Here is a 19,585-nt window from a genome sequence, read left to right on the forward strand (position 1 = left end):
AACAAAAGTGGTGGGATTTAAAATAGTTATTTATAGTTTTTTTTTTATTTATAATTTATTGGAATTTTTTGAGAAATTTTAGAAGTAAGGGGACTTGCGGTTCATTTGAGTATTCAACCGATTTGCTATGTACCTATAATAAGAAAGTAGTGCTCGTATGCTTAAATGACCGATTTGCATTATTACACGTAAGAGAAATCTCTGTATTGAAGAGATAGCTGAGCTTGCTAGAACAAACAACTCTTTATTGGCGCAATATTCTGAAAAATCGGTTAAAATAAAAAAATGATTTCCAAATTTTCAATTTATGCTTTCCGATACTAATGGAAACATTAATATCACAACTTGTATGATTCGATCGCACAGCTTCGGGTAAATATTGCATTGTTTTAACAACAATAAGAATACTGAAGCTTACATCACTTTGCTTAAAACAGCATTTTCGTACTTTAAAAGTTTAAATTTTGAAATAAAATATTTTATTTTCAGCATAACAATACTTGTATCCATACCTCCTCGTTGGTTGAGTCGGGTGTTAAAGTCCAAAACGTTCGAATACAATAATCTACGCTTTAATTAGTCAACTACACCATTAGGTGAAGGTTGTGAATGACTGTCTTGTAAATTTTAACAACAGTCACTTTTCTCTTATCATGACGCTTATGCTTTCAGCTGTGAAGAAGAGTTGACACATATTTCTTATCAATACATATAACCTTCTCTCGTATATGAACGAAATTATAAAAAAAAAGATTTGTGTAAAAATTCGATTTCAGCGTCGATTGGAATATATATTTGCAAGACAATGCGAAGTTTCTACTAGACTATACAAACATATTTCCGTTTGTAAATAGTCCGTAAAATTACCAAAAAGGTCTTTTTAACACCAGAAATCATTCTTTTAGATTTTTATTTGCAAAAAAATTCAAGAACGTCGAAGTAGTTATAAAAAGAACATAGGTTGGGCCGCTAAGAGTTTTTTTTCCCTTTCCCAGATTCAAATGGTTGCGTTACGGAACAATTTTTCGCTCAAATAAGGTTTTCAAAAACGAAACAAACTTCTAATGGAAGCCGCGAAGCTTCACGGCATCAAAAGAGGACCGTCACTACAAATGCATTACTTAAGATGGAGGCTTTGTCGAAGAGTAAAATAATTTTTTCCTTTAAAATAAAAAAGCTTTCATTGTGAAACCAAGTATCTAAAAAACAAAAAAAACTTTTAATAGCTAATTTAGATTTTTCTGAAGCTCGAGCTGTTTTGTTGTAGAAAATCAGGAAATTTTAGCAAAATAATATATTTCTATAAAATGCAAATTCCCGGCATCTGTTCACCAACTGAAATCACTGCACTGTGCTATTTGTTGCAACGCTGCAACAACTGCCACCATGCAGCTGTGTTTTTAGGCAAAATTCTTACTTTTACTACGCTCGCAATTGCGCAATTCAAAACACACATACACACTACAGTCTTATGCAATGGCAGCGCAATCTAACTACTGCGGTTGGTTATATGTGTAAGTAAGTTGCAACAAGTGCAAGAAGCAGTGCAATGGCCTTTTTACTTTCAAACTTTACAACATCTATTATTTGCTATAATTTTACTTGTGCTGGTTGTTGCTGCTTTTTTGGCTAAACGCCGTAAGCGTTAGCTGAGCAGCGGAACATGTGGAGAAAAAATTAAGAAAGTAAACAAAAGTACAACAGCTACACCAAATGCGTTTATGTTTGCATTTATTGTTATATGAATTTGTTGTTGTGTTTGCTTTTAGCTATTTGCGGAACCTGCAACACCGCCGCTTTGACGTTTTGTGTACCTTTCACGAACTAAAACGATTTCTTGGAGATTTTTTAAATATTTTTCACTGCCAGCTTTTAGGTTCTTGTTTTTAATTTTTTGTATGTGTATGAGTGTTTGTGGCATGCCACATGCATGCGTGCCTGTCTGCTGTAGATCAGTGTACGGCTATGTGGCAGCTAGTGAGCGCTACTCAGCCAATATTAACTTGCCTTTGTGTGTTTAGCGTGAAATAATAGTTGAATGTAGCAAGGTTGTAAGTAAAAATAAAGAAAAAATTACAAAAAAAAAAAAAAATCATATACTCCTCTATGAAAATCGTTCCGGCAATCTCTGCTTATCCGCGTGCAACAGCCACTCAACGCGAACACCAGCCGTGCAGCATATCATATCACATGGTCGGTAATTTACTTGCATTATTTGCACGGCTGGTTGGCCATCCATATGCACATATTGTGGCAGGCATTGGCGGCAATCGCATCGACGTAGCGTCTTCTTTGCACCGCGCTAACATAACAAACAACAGCAAACCGACTTCAATTACACTAATTTAACCCTATTTTATGACTTAATTATGTGCTTCATTCATTTGTATGTTGGCTTTTGCAACGAAATAATGTTGCAACTAGTGCAAATAATACAAAAAAAAAATACAAAAAAAAACAAATAATAGAAAATCACAGCCACAGCGTGAGACAAGTATCTTGATATTGTTGTTGATTTAGCGCCACTTGTTGCGCACTGCCATAGCGCAGCCGTCTTGGCAACATACACATGTGTAGACACATGTTGCCCGATGCGCTCGTTAGAAATTTGATATGCCTGCATTGCAGCACTTTGGTGCAACAAATAATCTATTGCATACTTGTGCAAATACCACACATACCAGCTTTGTATGTGTGTGTGTGCGTGTGGCTCTACAAATTTCTTGCGTCGCTTACATAATCCCCACTTTCTTTCGAATATTTGCTTGCAACCTATGTTTTCCGCTGATAAATTGATACATTGAACGCAATAAAAATTTCATTAAAAAATCTTTATGTGGCAGCAACTGTTCCTGCAACATGGCAATATGCTTTATGAACGTCATAAACTACAATACAGCGTTGCATTTAATTCTGTCTCATAAACACCGTACTCGTATGTGGCAAGTACCTCCAACATATCTTTGTTATGCATCTATAACCGCCACCGCCCACTGCCCGCCATCTACTGCATTTTATGTTGCCCCATGGTCCAGCCCATTTGGTCAATTATCTGATTGTTCTGGCAGATGGGGCGTGGCTCGGTATTGGCAACCTTGTGGTTTGCAAATTGACAGCTGGCGTTTGTTTGGATTTTGAGGAAGTCAAGTAGCGCCATATCTATACGTAAACTCACACACACATTCTTAGATTATCCGAGCACCGTTGCTCAGCTAAATACATCAGCTGTAATTAATGTTGTGGCCAGCTTGTCGAGGGCAATAAGATAATTGTAGTTCATGGTTTATGGCTTTATGTGAGTGCTGAGCGTATGGAATTGAAAATTATAGTGTCTAATGCTGTAGTTGTTATTGTAGAGGATGAGCTATGAGTGGATATCATTTGTAATTCTGTAATTGTATATAGACTATTTGTGAAACTGCAATTATTGCGAGATTTTTTTTTGTATTTTTTATGCAAAGCAAACAAAAAAAATTGTTATTAGATGTTACAAGCATTTGAAATAATTTGCCATACATATGTTTTATTTATTTCTCTGAAAGATATGTACATATCGGTATGATTGAAATTCAGTGTGGTTGGTGAAGTAGTGGGTTCTAAGACCCAAGAAATTTCTACGTTATTTTCAGAAACTAATAAGTTGGTCTCTAGCTGATCATCTTATTTCCTTACTATCGTATTCAAGTGCAACTGACAGCTTTCTTTAACAGCTGACTACAGCTTTCATAGAAACATTGCATTACAAATATAAGTAAGCGAAACTATTTTGGTATAAATATATGACTCCTGACTATTATCACGGTCTGAGAGTGTATTTTACAGAAAAAAAATGTTTTAGAGCTGTTCAGTCGGACTATTCTGTAGAAGTTGCTGTAAAAACGAAAAATTAAAATTTTGAGGTTAGATGCCAAATTTTGATAATTTTATTATATATATAATATATACTTGTATAAACCTAATATGTTTGAAATTTACAACTTTCTGACAGATTATGTAGTTATAATCGACTTCACACAATTCCATTGTAAATTTCGTTAATATGAGTTCAGTAAAAAGCCTACAGTGGGCTACTGAGACACTCAGTTTAACCTTAGGGTAGCTGCATACCCATAATCACAAATTTTATTATTATTATTATTTATATTGAATTTGAACCACTTATATTTTATACATTCTTAAATATTGCATGATTTCGTGTTTAAAATATTGTGGGCGTGGCTGAAAGCTATTCTTGTAAATCGGTTTCACGTAGTTTCGTTACCAAACACTCTTTGTAGGTAAATTAAAATATTAAAAATAAAAATTGTAAATTTTTAATCTAATAAAAGAGTCAGCAATATCTAACCGTTACTATGAAAGTTGGGTATATTTAAATGCGAGGAAAGGTTTTAGGCAGCTGCCAGATAATCGCGCTTATCTGGGCGCAAATACTTTTTTATTAGCAACACCATTCAAACTTTTGTTTAAAATATTTTCTGACATTACTCCAACAACAACAACGTGTATGCGATATTTCCATATATTACTTACAGCATCGAAAAAAAATTAAAATAAAATAAAATAAATATCAAGATGTCTAAATTCTACATTTTGAATCCGGTAATAAATGTCTCTCCCGAAAACAGAAAAAATAAAACAAAAACAAAATTAAAAAATTTTCTTATATATAATATATACCTTTACAGGTGCATTTTGTTAGCATAAAATATTATGAAAAGATCTTTTTTTATTTTGATCGGTCAATTTGCATGTCTGCTATATAGTTTTTCGATTAGAACAATATGTTCGGAGCTTGTAGCCTTGCTTTTGACAACAAGCTATGTCAAATTTCATGAAGATATCTCGTCAACTCGAAAAGTTTTTTGTACAAGGATTTTGATCTTTCAGGTTGGATGGCAGCAACTTTCTCTATATAATATCATTATAAATAAGTGCGAATCAATGACTTGTACCAAAATTAAAAATATAAATATAAAATAATGACAGGAATTTCTAATAATACTTGATTACTTTCTATTTTCGACATCTAAACACAACCACTTTTATAACATAACAACTTTTGATAATTTTATTTGCAAAAAAAATTAATTTTATTGCCCTCAAAAAGGAATAAATAATTAAATAATAAAAATTAATGCTTACGCCGACTTCTGTAGTGGTCATCAAAGAAAAACCTGAATATATCAGCAATATTAGCAATACAAGCACAAAAACTGCACGCTTGCTGCCATGAGCCATTTGACAGCTGCTCGTCAAGTAGAACTTTCAAGTTTGCCAGTAAAGGCAGTTGAAAGATGGCGATGACAATGGACCGAAGCGGGTTCGCCTTATTTGGCTAATAAACAGGAAGAACCGTTTCATGACAACAGCAACAGTAGTTGCAACAAGCAACAAAACTTATACTATCTGCAACAGCAACAAAAGTATGCTACTATGCAACCAACAATACTACAACAAACACTTTATTGTAAACAAACAGCAACAAAAATTCTGCTGCATGCAACTCGACTAAGTGCCACACAAGTAAGCGGTAGCATAAGACTCAGAAGTGGCCCACCAACTGCTTAAGACTGCCAAGTCTTTGTGTAGATATGTATGTGTGTGTTTATGTGTATGTCGCTCTCAGTTCTGTAGCTTTCGCCTCTTATATATATTTATTAACAAACCACCTTAAAGCGGTGTCGGAATTTTGATGGCTGGGTTGATTTGTTTGCTGTGCGCATTTTTACGATTTTTTCTTTCTCTTTGTCAAGGGGGTTCTTCAAGAATTTTCTTTCATATCTGAAAGTTAGCAATTATACAAAAAAAAAAAAAAAATAAAAAAACAAAAAAAAAATAAAATAAAAAGAGAAAAAAACAGATAAAAAACATCTGTCCAACGCGAGTGACATTGCACTTCAACTACTTAAAGCCAGAAACAACAAAGTTTAAAGTGTCTAACAAAAATAACAACAAAAGTAGTTACGACTGCAGCAGTGACACACTGACTTTTGGGGTCGCCACAAGTAGCAACAGCAATAACAGTTGCAGCAAGCGTGCACGCATGCGCAAAATGACCAGCGGCTAATAAAGCTAGTAGAGATCACTGACTCATAGCCACCAACATTTGTTTTATTTTTATATGTTTTTTGTTGTATTTTAATTTCAATGGCGCGCAGTGTTCTTGCTCAGTGTTACTTTGAATTTGTGGTGATTTCTAGTATATCTATGGTAACACCTGTTGCACGCTTGGCGTTACGTTGCGTATGCATATATAAAAGTTAATCAGATTCTTGGAATGTAATACCTTGAAATTTTGTTTACTGAAATCAGTGTAGAGCTTCGTTTGTTTACCTGTAATGAAAAAGAGTGAGATAAGACTACATTAAAAGGACAATCGATTTTTGCGACTAAAAATAATATAATACCAATATTAAATGTATTTAAAATCTATTAATACTTATATATTGTAGATATAAGCAAAACAGTACAATATCATATATTAATTGTAATGATTACCGATAATTATTTTTTAAATTTTACCATTATTACTTTAAATTTAGATTTATGTATATTAAAAAAGTTATATTTTGAAAAAATAATTTAAAATAATCACAACAAAAGTAATGAAAAGTAATTAGTGTTCAATGGATTACAAGTTTTTCGATTACTTTTAATTAATTGCAATTTTGGTTAACCAATTCTTCGGTAAAGTGTTTAATAAACTCTTTTTAAATAAAGTTACATATATTAAGTAATTTATTATAAATGCAAGTAATCGCAGAGTAATTAAATTACTACTTTTATCACTTATGATTACTTTCTTGGGCAAATAATCTAAAGTAAATTAAAGTGTTAAATATACTGTTGGGAAATATACCTACATATTTAAAGTAATCAAATATAAATGCAAGTAATCGAAAATTAATTAAATTGTTACTATACCACTATTACTTCTGATTATAATAAAATGCTGTTATGATATAACTAAGCACTTAAAGTAATCGATTATAAATTAAAGTAATCTAAAAGTAAGTAAATTATTACTTCAGATTACTTAATGGGCCAAATAAATACTTTCTTTGAATTTATAATAACTGTTACTTACTAAATGTTCGGCTATGAAAAGGAAATTAATCATTATCAACCTCAAGCAATCGTTTATATATCAGTAATTTAAAATCTAAAAAGAAGCACGTACACTTTTTTCCCAAAAATTGTGCAGCGGCTTACAAATATCATTGTAAATGTAATTTAACGTTTGAGTCATTTTAATGTCCATAATGGAAAACTGATTTTTGGATTTATTTGCTTCATATTCTCTACACATTGCGTCTGTGCCTCAGCTGTTGTCGAGTACGAGTATTTCACACGTTAAAATTTCCATATTTTGTTAGCTGCATTCTACAAGCGACTGACGAGCTCTTAGCTTCCATAAATACGCGCTTCTTTCTATATTTGTTCTTTGAAATTCCTGTGACAAAGTTCTTACAACGCGTTGCAATAAAGCACAAATTCAATATTTAATATTTACAAACACTTCTATGTCAGTTTTTTGTTTGAGAAAGAAAACGGACTTTTTAAAATGAATATATTTGAGTATAGGTAGGAATGTGACTGGATCTGTAGTGTGAGTGCTTATATATGTATGGATTGCACATAGTAACAGCATCTTTATTTATTACCATATTTGCTCACAGCAACAACAACTTTAAATTTTATTCGTATATTTTTCTGCTTGTCAACTAAAGTGTAGTTCAATGGAGTGCAAAGTGCCCATTGAATGTTGCACGTATATGTTAGTGCTAATATTTTCACAATTATGTTGTATATTTATTTATGTACTAACCTAACAGTTCTTAGGTATTCAATTTGGCTTGTAGGCTGCTGACTGTTTGTTCAAATTTCTTTACGGCATGTTACGAGCCAGTGACGCTAATGTTACCATATTTTGGTTTCTAAGCATTTTCTCTTATTTTCAGTTACTTTGTTAGTTGAGATAAAAGGTTAATAGCTTGTATTGATAGTGTTAGAAGAATCTGCTGATAGCTCATTCATGTTCTGCCAACAGAAAAAAGGGTATTTGCGCTGTTGATCTGAGTATCAATTGTGTTTAATTTATGAACTTGTGAAACATATTTGAAACAATTTTCAGTAAAGGAAATAATAAAAAAATTTGGTGTTGTACAATATTTCTGATAGCAAACCACCAAGGTACGCATTCATTTATTAGTTTCAGGTAGTCGTTTGAAGCAATACTAAGTATCATTTACACTTCATAGCATATAGCTTATAGTAATATAAGTTGTCACACCCACTTAAAATTTCTTGCAGCTTTTCTACCGCGAGCATATTCTATCAACATCTCTACTGCAAGCAATAAGCATATATATCGACCTTGAAAGCTGCCTATCACCAGTATAAACGAAAAGGATAGAATTAAGATAAAAGTACCGTGGTCGTATGCAAACACATTTTTAAATTTGTGCCAAAAAAACAAAAAAAAACAAGTAAGGAAGGGCTAAGTTCGGATGTAACCGAACATTTTATACTCTCGCAAAGTCAAATGGTATACTCGTTTAAGATTTCTTTGTGGATTGACTGATATTTTCGGTAGAAGGTCAACTATAGGCACTGGGGTCCACATATTTAGTACTCAGGGGTTTGAACAGTTTTGGTTCGATTTAGATTTTTAATTAATCATTGTTACCTGATTTGCATAGTGGAAAGTGAAAGAATCAGATGGAATTGAAAATGGTGTTACATGGGAAGTAAGCGTGGTTGTAGTCCGATTTCGCCCATTTTCGCACTAGAAACATGAAAAGAACGTTACGCACCGAATTTGGTTGAAATCGGTTAAGCAGATCTCAAGATATGGGTTTTCACCTAAAAGTGGGCTGTGCCACGCCCACTGTCTAATTTTGAACGCGGTTCCTATAAAGTCATCTTATACCATCTCAGAGATAAAATTTAATGTCTCTTGCGTGTTTAGTGCTTGATTTATCGCGCTTTTAGTAGTTTTTAACAGTACCGTTATATGGGGAGTGGGCGGAGTTGCCACCCGATTTCAACTATTTTCACACCGTCAATAGAAGTGCTAAAAACATTTGCTTCCAGTGAATTTTGTTATTATAGCATTAGATATTTAGGAGATATGCACATTAAACCTATTAGAGGCGGGACCACGCCCACTTTAAAAAAAAAAATTTTAACTGCAGATGCCCCTCCCTAATGTGATCCTGTGTACCAAATAACAGTCTTGTATCTTATTGCGGAGCTTAGTTATGGCAAGTTATTTGTTTTTGATTAATGGCGTTTTGTGGGCGTGGCAGTGGTCCGATTACGCCCATCTGCAATACCAACCGTCTCACGGTACCATGAAACATGTCTACCAAGTTTCATAAAGATATCTCAATTTTTACTCAAGTTAGAGCTTGCACGGACGGACGGACAGACGGACGGACGGACAGACAGTCACCCGGATTTCAACTCGTCTCTTCATCCTGATCATTTATATATATATAACCCTATATCTAACTCGATTAATTTTAGGTGATACAAACAACCGTTAGGTGAACAAAACTATTATACTCTGTAGCAACAGGTTGCGAGAGTATAAAAAAAAAAAAAAATCTACAACACTCTAGCACAACTAGGCGAGTAGATCATTTAAATTCTGTTTACTACTAACTAACCACTCGGCTAAAAAGTTGTTGCCACAGTTAAGACAAGTAAAAAGATTTATGCTGATTTGCATGTTGATGTTTTTCCAGTCCGTTTAGTCCTAGTTTGACGAGTTGGTTGAACTAAATTGACAAACGGTAGCCTATTTTTGTTGTAATGAATCGCCAACGCGCCACACAAATATTCTGCGCAACTGTAAAAAAACCGGCACAAATACTAGCCACATTAAAAAAATAACTAGTTGAAAATATTATTTTGTCGTTAGATAATAGTAGTAAAGTTGATAAATCAGAAAATATCTAAAATTCACAAGCATTTAAATTGAAATTATACATGATGACTATGAGGTGATATGCAGCTCATGAGTTTGCTTAAAACTTACAATAACATTGTTTTTAAAGTTTTTTTTTTTTTTATCTATAATCCGTTGTAATCCAATTCAAAATTTTCCACACTATCAAAAAACCACTCATCACATTTTCAGTAGCCGAAACATTCACAAAAGATTTAAGCCACAAACTTGTACGCTGGCTGTTATTTATCTATTTTGATACCACACCAACGTTAAGCCTGATAGAAGAGTTATTGATTGCTTGGCATACTGTGGGAATACCTGAAAGAGTTGAAAGCAGTAAATGAATTACACAATAGTGAAACATATTTAGTATAATTCAGCAAAACAAACAATCTTTAAGTCGTTAACGTTGTGAGAGAACTAACTTAAAATGACAGCTTGATGGACAAGGCTAATATTTATAAAAAATATATAAATTAATCAGAAGAAAATACTTCGAAAATTTTTATTTTCATTTACAAGTAAATAGCGGTAGTTGTTGTCTGTCAAAACGGCCTCTAAACCTTTTGCCAACTAAATCTGTAATCTCAATTACACGTAGAATTTGTTAAACGAAATCTTTCATGCCGGATATATTGATAGCGATAATTTCTATTAGAAAACCTGTTTTAACCATTAAACAAAAAAAACAAATTTGCCTCAAAATAGTTAAACTTCAACCGTTAATATCTTTTGAACGGTTAGGTTTACGAAAAAATTGTCATAGACTTTTTTGAAAAGCATTCCATTTCCTGCAAAATCCGCAAAACCAATGATTTTTTCAAGTAGTTGGATGCGAGATATAAATTCTTCTATCTGATAATAAGAAAAAAAAATGGAAAATTGTAGGACGGAAGACCTTCCCGTTACAATTAAGAGCTCATACGTGGATAGACTTTTGTAGTGGTGTCTTATCAACCAATTCTTCAGGGTACCAAGCGAAAAAAATGAACATTAGATTTTTTTTACCCAACCCAAAATAGCTGCCATACAAGCTCAACGATCGCAATAAAGTGCTATCTTCACCATAATTGCCAAGGATTCTTACCTAAGGCAACGGTGTAATATCTGAAGAAATGTTTTAGATCGGAGCACTATAGCATATACATAGCTGTCATACTAACTGAACGATCGGAATCAAGTGCTTGGTTGGAAATATTTTACAGTTAACAAGATATCTTCCAAAAGTTTTTATACTTGATATGAAATTTCGTTTGCCAACACTACGCCTTTACATCTTTGTTTTAATTTGGCTATATATGTACTAGGTAATTTTATATAACATTACGTGCACATTAATATTTGCGCTCGGTTTTTATCTAGCGAAGTGGAAATTAGCTCGAAAGTGTCAACAACAAGCTACCGACAAGCACACAATACCACCAGCAAAGCAACAAAAGCACTACATGTAGATATGTCTATGTTTATAAGCCGCAGACGTAAAGGCGACAGTTCGTGTGCCAGAAACAGCGGCGGCGACGCGAAAATATTAAACGAAGCGAAACGCTCCACACACTTGGGGAATGCGCAATCACGCAGTTTCGACGCGCTTTCATGCAACACATGAAGTTATGAAAGCCAGCAAGCTACAGGTACATACGCAATTATGCACACTGTTGCATGCCACACAGCGCTTGCCTTAATTTTGTATGTCCCGCAGCTGAAAGTCATAAATTTTGCAATCGTCTATTGGCGTTGTTGTTGTTGCGCGTTGCTTGGCATTTGTTTACTGTTTTGGCATTTGTTGTCGATTTGCATATGCAATTTACACTTGCTGATTGCCTGCGGCGGCAACAGTGGCGGCACGATGGGCCCGCATATGTATGTGGTGCGTGCGGCGCGTTTGCACGTGCGTCGACATGCGGCACGAATGTGCACCCGACAGCAGCAATAACATTTGTTTACGCCGCGCAAAGGGCCTGTTAATGGCGCACAGTGGCACAGTAGCTAGCTGGAGCATTTGGCGTGGTAAGTAAATAGCTGCAACAAAGAGCGCTTGTCGTCTGTCGTCTTTTGCGGACTTTTGGGTCGCATTAGTGGCGCGCACTCCCCAACGGGTGCACATACCAACACAGATATGTGACAACAGTAATAGCGATAAAGTGGCAACAACAGTAACAGCATGCCACAATAAATTCACTGTGCAACGCAAACAAATGCTGTATATGCGAAGCAAACAAAGCGTTTTCACCGAAGTGGCAGCAATTTTCTTTCGCTAATTCTATTTGTTTAAATTTTTTTTGTTTTTGTTTTTTTTTTGCTGGTGTGTTTTTGTAATTGTTGTTGGCAGTAAAATTTCACTCGACAACATTGCGCGCATTTGTGGCAAGTTTTCTCAGCTGCGCGTGTCCCATGTGGCAACGCATACACTTATTGCTGTGGCGGTATAGCGTTCTTGCTGCTGTGCTTTTAGCTGTTGTTGTTGTTGTTGTTGTCAACGAACGGTAAATTCTGCGCACCATAGAAATTAACTGTCCGCAATATTTAGCCTTAGCGTTGACACGGACACACATTGGCGCTGCGGCGGGCAGGGTGCGCATGTGGCATGCGGCAGCTGCGACCCTCGGCCGCGGTGTGACATGCGCGTGTGGCACAAATGGAAAAGCCAGCCAACCAGCCACCAATGCGGGTTAAATTTAACGGAAAATGGCAAAATGCGCAACAAGTGGCGGCAACGGGCCAACAGAGCGCTTTGCCACAGCTATTTTGAGCCAATTGTTTTTGTTGCTTGTTTTTGCTTTGCAACTTTTGTCAGTTGATATGCTGGTCGCCGCAAATTTTTGTTACTTTTTTTTCCTTTTTAATTGGCTTTGTTGTTGTTGTCAATTGTGTTATTTGTAAAATTTTGAATATTGCCTCGCGGCCATGCTGTCCGCCACAATTTGCATTTGCAACATTTGCTTGCCACATTTGTTCGGCGTATAGCGAAAAATGCATTTAATGCGGAGCAAACAATCAACATGCAACAGCAATGCGGTAGTCAACATGCCACTAGCGTCGACGCTACGACGTTGCAAGTTCAAATGATACTCACACAGCGACATGCATTTTTAGGAATTGTCATTTCTTGTTTTGTCACATGTTGAGGCCTCCACCCTGCTGTATTGGTGGTCGTTAGAATTTCGCCGTAAATTTATATATATGTTTGTGTGTGTGTATATTGGTTGACGGTACTGTATCTTGCCTCATTGTCAGCTACATGTGAAAGGCGTATTGACAGTTGTTGCTTGTTGATTTATTTGGTTTTGTTTTTGCGCTTCAGCAACTTTGACAGCTGACATGCCACATGCAACAATTATTCGCTTTGGCATATCTAATGAGGTGATTACATTGATGGGGCGCGTGCTGTATGACATGCAGCATGCCAGTTCACAAATTCGCAGATTCCTGCATTGTAAGCTTGGTTTACGATAAATATTTTTTTATAGTAAGCCTCGCTGAAAAAATTTCCTTATGTTAGTAAGGGTAACACTAAAAATTTCTGCGGAGTTTCACCTAACACTTTTAAAGAGCTTCTGCTGCTATTTGATTAACTTGACACTACTCTCATTCAACTGTGGACCCATCATCGATCCATGCATATATACAAAATGTCCCAGAAATAGTCAAATCAATGGTTTCCTTAAGATTATTAGCATTAAATGGTTCGAAATTGTCTGTTAGTTTGGTTCTATCGCCAGTTTTTATATTTGTTATATTTGTATATCTTGTTAAAGATAAATCGATTACTCGTGAATATTATTGTGAGCTGCTGAGTCTATTTGTGGTTGAAAAAACTGCACTTTCTCTCTCCTTTTGTATCTCACTTTCTCTCTCTCTCTCTCACTGCCTTTCTCGGTCACTCCTTTTCTCTCTTTCTATCGCTCACTTGATGTCGATTCCCGAGAATATATTATTTTACAAATACAAAAATTTGTTATTGTTTTATTTCGCTCTCTCTCAGTGTCAGTTCTCGAGAACTTACCATTTACCAAATCTAAAAATTTATGACTATTTTATCTCGCTCTCTCCCTCTACCTCTATCGTTCACTTTTTCTCTTTCTTTCTCACTATTTCGCTCCATCCATATTAGTACCCGCAAGCTTATCATTTTCTGTATCTAAAGATTAGCTTATGAACTGTTCTTTAATAAAGTACATTACCGCGGTTCCGACCCAAAGTACTCAGTTAAATCAAATAATATTTATTTTAATATTACTTTTATTTATTTCAGCCACCAGGGCCTAGATATGGCAAATATGTGCCGACTAAAGAAATTTCCAATGAAATAAAATATCTCCGATTTCACTATTTGGAAAAAAAAAACTTTCTTCTGTTGGTTGCATATTTTGCATTGTGGTAATAACTCAAATCCCTACTTGGCAGTTTACTCCGAAAAAAATGGTTATATATTGCGCAATATTTGGGTATAGCATATAAATTCTCGCAATAAACGAAATGTGCGGATCTGACTACCAACAACCACGTTTTTTATTTCAGAAAGAGCTTAACACAAACTTAGCAGATCAGGTAGTTGGTCTTAACCGCAGTAATTATTACCATCCCATTTATACGTGTCCAAACTCCTAATCCACCATATCAAATGCATTAGTTACTTTCATTTGACAATTAATATAAAAATATCAACTCAGCTTCATCTCGCTTTTCATATGTTTTATTAACAGAAACGTTGTAAGTTCATTGCTACTGTGTTTCTGTCATTCATGTGTTTGACTCACTCAACCGTCAGCTCAGTTATGAATGAATCTACAAATCTTCATTCATACAAATATGTTTCTTGGTGTGTAGAAGTGTGTGTGGCGTGACGTGTCGATCTTGATAAGTTTCCATGATGCATTCTTATGCTATTTATTACGACACACAATAGCAATTAGAATTTTATCAGATCACCTCTATTTCGTTTTATTATGACAACTCAGAGAGTAGCTGTGTTCGCCTGTATTTTGATCTGCTGTAATTACCGACAGCGATGATCAGGAATGATAAGGGTTTAACGATGAGAAAATTTTACGACTATGAAATTAGTTTTATATGTGGTCAGGGAAATTACATATTCGTTAATATGTTTACGTGATACAAAATTTAGTTTTTAAATATTTGTATTAATATTTTCGGGTTTTATTTATAGTAAATTATTTTAAACTTTGTTTCTTAAATCGGGAAAAATAATAACTAATTAAGAATTATTGTAATTTGGAATAACTTAACTAACCGTTTTATTATTAAATATGTTTTTTGATTCTACCTAAGTTACTTACACAAAACTTAGTATGATTAAGTCATAAGTCAACCGAGAAACATACCTGCAATAGAAGAAAATAAAAACTAATAAGTACATGTGAAATATTTTTATATACATATATAAATATATATGCAGTTTTAATGGTAAAGTATAAGAGGTATACAAATTTTATAACGCCGATTTGGGGTAAAAAAAACTTCTAGAATACCTTTGATTTTCTCATTACCTATCCAAGCTAAGATTTTTGGTTTAAATTTTGGAATATTTGTCAATCATTACGAATCACTAACTTCATTTTAAATAATAAAATATAAATCTTCAATTTTCTGGTCTATGGTGTACGCAGTTCTGAACTCAAATATTAAGACTGTACTTTGAAAAAATCGTTTTATTGTTTAAAAATCATTTTATTAAACACATAGAAATAAAAATGTAAGCTTTCAATGTCAGTGATTTTTTACTCCTCACAAATTTTTTCTATAATTATGCCGTAGTTTTATTTATGGTTTTCGTACTGCAATGAAAACTCCGGAGCGCATGTACCAGCACAGTGACAGCAAGTCTCTAAGATTTTGACACTGATCAGCAGATGCCTAATAGGTTGCAACAACTAAAATAAATAATAAAAATATTTTTTTTTTACTCTACCTATACCAGCCTTCAATGTACGAAAATTTTTGGATATTAGTTTTTTGTTAGATCTGAAAATAACAAAAACAAATTGTTGTGGCCAAAGAACCTAAAGCTGTGAGGGTGTTCAATGCAATCCATATACACTATATAAATTCAATTCTTTCTTGAACGCTATTGTAGCACAGAACTCTATTTGCTTTGGAACAAAAATTCATAGTACGGTAAACAGATATATATGGTATACGGTTTCTGTAGCATACTACAATATATATCATATGTCGGTTTAGGGCATTACAGATTTATCTACAGAATTTTCATGTTTTGAACATTACATTATTTTTCAATCTACTTCGGTGGATAAGAGCTTCATTATTTAATTTTTTAAATTAAGATGAAATTATTACTTTTTCGCGTTGGCTACAATTAGGCGCAGCACTAAACTTGAAAACATACATTTTTTTATTTTGTCGTACGTCGCAAACCCAAAGCAATAGTAAACAGTAAAAAAAAAACAGTTTAATGAACAATAAACTACAAAATATGATTAAAAAAATTTGAAAACCCTAAAAGTCTGAAAAATATAAATCTTTATTTGAAAAAAAAAGATTGTTAAAAGTTGAAACTTTTCCTTTGTAAAAACAATTTTGCAATTTAGACGAATTTCGAAAATTTGAACTTCTGGAAATTATGTTTATTTTTAAATCTGTTGACCGTCGAAAGTAGTAAATCTCATTCTAAAAATATCTTTTCCAGTATAATGCCTAAGTTTGGGCGCATCCTTAAATTTTAATACGCTATGATCTTATTTTAGCGAAGTCGCACACCTGTAGTATTGTTATCAAGTAACTCCGAGTAAACTATTTAATGCTAAATAAATAAAAATATTTAAAATTATAATTACAACTTTGTAGTAAAAATTATATGCCGAAGATAATGCATTTTTCAGAGTTTTGAGTTCTCTCTCAAATAAATTCTAATCACTATTGAAAAGGGTTTTCAGTTAGTTGTTCGATAGAACTTTGAATAACTAAGTATCTTTTCTATTTATTATATTAAACGATAGTTTAGAATTTCATTAAAGATTTTCATATTTCAAACATTGGGCGCAATATGGTTGTTTAAGCAAAGATGTTTTGTTATAATAAGGTTTGATGCAAAATTAGAATAAAAGTCGAAGTGGTATCTAACAAAGATTCTTTTTTTTTACAAAATAGTTACCGGAAAAAAATTTGTGTTTTAAAAACTTAATGTTCATATACGGTAAAATTCGTGCAAAAGTTGGATTCTGTATTTTTGTTAATATAATATCACTTTCACACAAAGCTTTCAAATAGTTACTAATGATTCTCAACCCTCTTTTCTCATTGCAGGTAAGCAAAATAAATAAAATATGCAAACTAATTCGGAATTGAGCACGAAGCTAATGGTAAAGCTAGGTAAGAATTTCGCTGACACTAACGGTGCAAATTGTGAATTTATTTAAAATAAAATAAGGCAACGTTGACTGAATGTGGCAAGGTTCCGAGTTTCACTTTCAGATAATTTGTTCGAGAAACGCAAGAAAAAGTGAAACCAATCAGATTTAATGCTGCTTAAAGTCACTTGCGACCAGTCATTAAGTTAATTAATATGAAACACCCACGACCTTTCACACACACACACACATACACATGTAAATAAAGGAAAATTACTTTTACTACGACCATTAGCCTAATGCGCTTCCTACTAGTGCACGAACTCTCGTCGTAATGCGCATGTCAATGGTCAGCAGAGCCCCAGTCGCCAAGCTGGGAACTTGAATTTTCACTGCGCTGCGCAACAAATGGTGTGAGTGTATGTGCCCTTGCAACATACAAAGCACTTCCAGTGTGAGTAGCGGTTTAACCCACCGGCACATATATACACAAACATATAGTTACTCGGATAATTTGTTGCAGAGAAGCTTAGAATAGACAATGGACGTGCTGTCAAGCGGAAGACACTCGCAGCTCATTTAACGCCCAGTAATGGCTTACGGCTGGCCCCAAGTAACGTATACCCTTGTCATTGCGCGCTTGGTCATTTGATATAGCGTGTCGGCTCGCTGATGACCCAGTGACTGCACGAGTTTCGTTGCACTGATTTTCACAAATGAAACTGAGTTTTATGTACAACACATACACTCGCACACGCACTTACTGGCGTAGGTAGTTATGGCGCCACTTTGGGAAGCTTGCTTTTGGCCTTTTCAATTTCATACACTCATACTCAACTGACACAGCTGCCCCAGTTCTGTCAAACGCTTTGACATTGTAACATAAAATTATTTCGAATGCGAAAGAGGTGATGAAAACATAAAGAGAGAAGGTCTAAATACGCATAAGAGTATGTACGAGTGTCGGTTGGTTTAATGGAAGACATATTTTATGGTACGTTTGAAGCTTGTTGTCAACACAGATGCCTAAATGTGTATATCTAGTTATTTTTACGACTTTTTTGAGTAAATTTTATAAGCTTTTTTCATACATTTTTATAGTGTGTAAAATTTGTATTCATATTAATGATATCTTTACTTCTGTGTAGTCTTTATATTAATTTTATTTTTTCTTCTACTTGTAATTCTACTTGTAATGTCATTAAATTTACATTAAAATGTCAATACCTACATTTTTGTAACGGATTCGTTTCACTTTCATTTCCGTTTGTGGGGAATATTCTGCTCGTTTTCATTTCGCTGTGCATTTGAAGCACGTAGTATTTTTAATTCTGCATACTTTCATTTTAATTTTGTTATTTCCTGTGTAATTTTGAATTATCTTAATTATTGTCTGCTAAATTCACAAAAATCAAACAGCATGAACTTATAATTACCATCACATTTCTAGACGAAAACCCTGCTTAGTTTTAAGTTAGAATTGTTTGCAAATCTAATTTTAATTGTTGCTACTTTGACTTAGAAGTGAAATTTTAGCGGTGATAATATCAAATTTGTTTTTTCTTATCCCTTATACCCGTATTATATGTATTTTGCTTTGCATTTCATTATATATTAAATTTGTCTTATTAGTTTGTTTGAATTTCAATTTTAAAAGAGGTGGCAACCCTTCTCAAAATATTTTCTATAGCGAATCCACTTCGTTTCAGGTATATATTCAAATATTTCAAATAATATTTCAACTAATAAAATATATAATTTATGAAAATAATTTAATCAGGTGGCAGTCATTTTCAAAAATCTTTTTTAATTAAAAAATGTATTTCATAGTTTTTCTAAATTTTTTTGACGACAAAATATTACTAATATTTTCTTTTACTGAGTTTCAAAAATATCTCTCGTTAATATCTTTCATAGTCATCGTAATATATCATCAATTAAAAATATTCAATATATTGAAAAATCTTAAAAGTTGGCAATGATTTTTAAAGTATTTACAAAACCAAGCTTTCTTATTAAAAAAATTAGTTTATTTCACAAATATTAATAAATGAGTGGCAATCCCGTTCAAAATATGTCTGACAGAAGTTTTTCATAAATCTGTTAAGTTTATGTTAACATTGTTATAGCCTTTTTATTTAAAATATTGTATTTAATAAATTTAAATTTATATTTAATCAAATAATTTGAATAGGTGGCCAGGATTTTGAAAAATATTTATAATTTTAATTTTTTGAATACAAAAATCTGTTTCTTATCAGTAATAATAGATTAAAATTTTTTAATTTTTTGGATTTAG

At 33.5% G+C, this 19,585-nt stretch overlaps 2 protein-coding genes across 7 annotated transcripts in view; one reads left to right on the forward strand and one right to left on the reverse strand.

Annotated features, from left to right (window-relative positions):
• Atg16 (Autophagy-related 16) overlaps window positions 1–19,585 on the forward strand; it is a 214,571-nt gene that overhangs the window by 93,378 nt on the left and 101,608 nt on the right. The gene's annotated exons all lie outside the window — the stretch shown is intronic.
• The window catches only part of LOC106620000 (uncharacterized), a 119,335-nt gene that overhangs the window by 75,686 nt on the left and 24,064 nt on the right, over window positions 1–19,585 (reverse strand). The window contains exon 1 of one of the 3 annotated variants that reach the window (XM_070105647.1): window positions 6,287–6,318. The exons of the other annotated variants lie outside the window; for them this stretch is intronic. The gene's annotated coding sequence lies outside the window, so the exon portion shown is untranslated. Of the gene's footprint in view, window positions 1–6,286; window positions 6,319–19,585 lie in introns of those variants that run through there. 3 annotated transcript variants of the gene reach the window in all.

This window comes from Bactrocera oleae, chromosome 2 (assembly GCF_042242935.1).
Source record: "Bactrocera oleae isolate idBacOlea1 chromosome 2, idBacOlea1, whole genome shotgun sequence".
Classification (NCBI taxonomy): domain Eukaryota; kingdom Metazoa; phylum Arthropoda; class Insecta; order Diptera; family Tephritidae; genus Bactrocera; species Bactrocera oleae.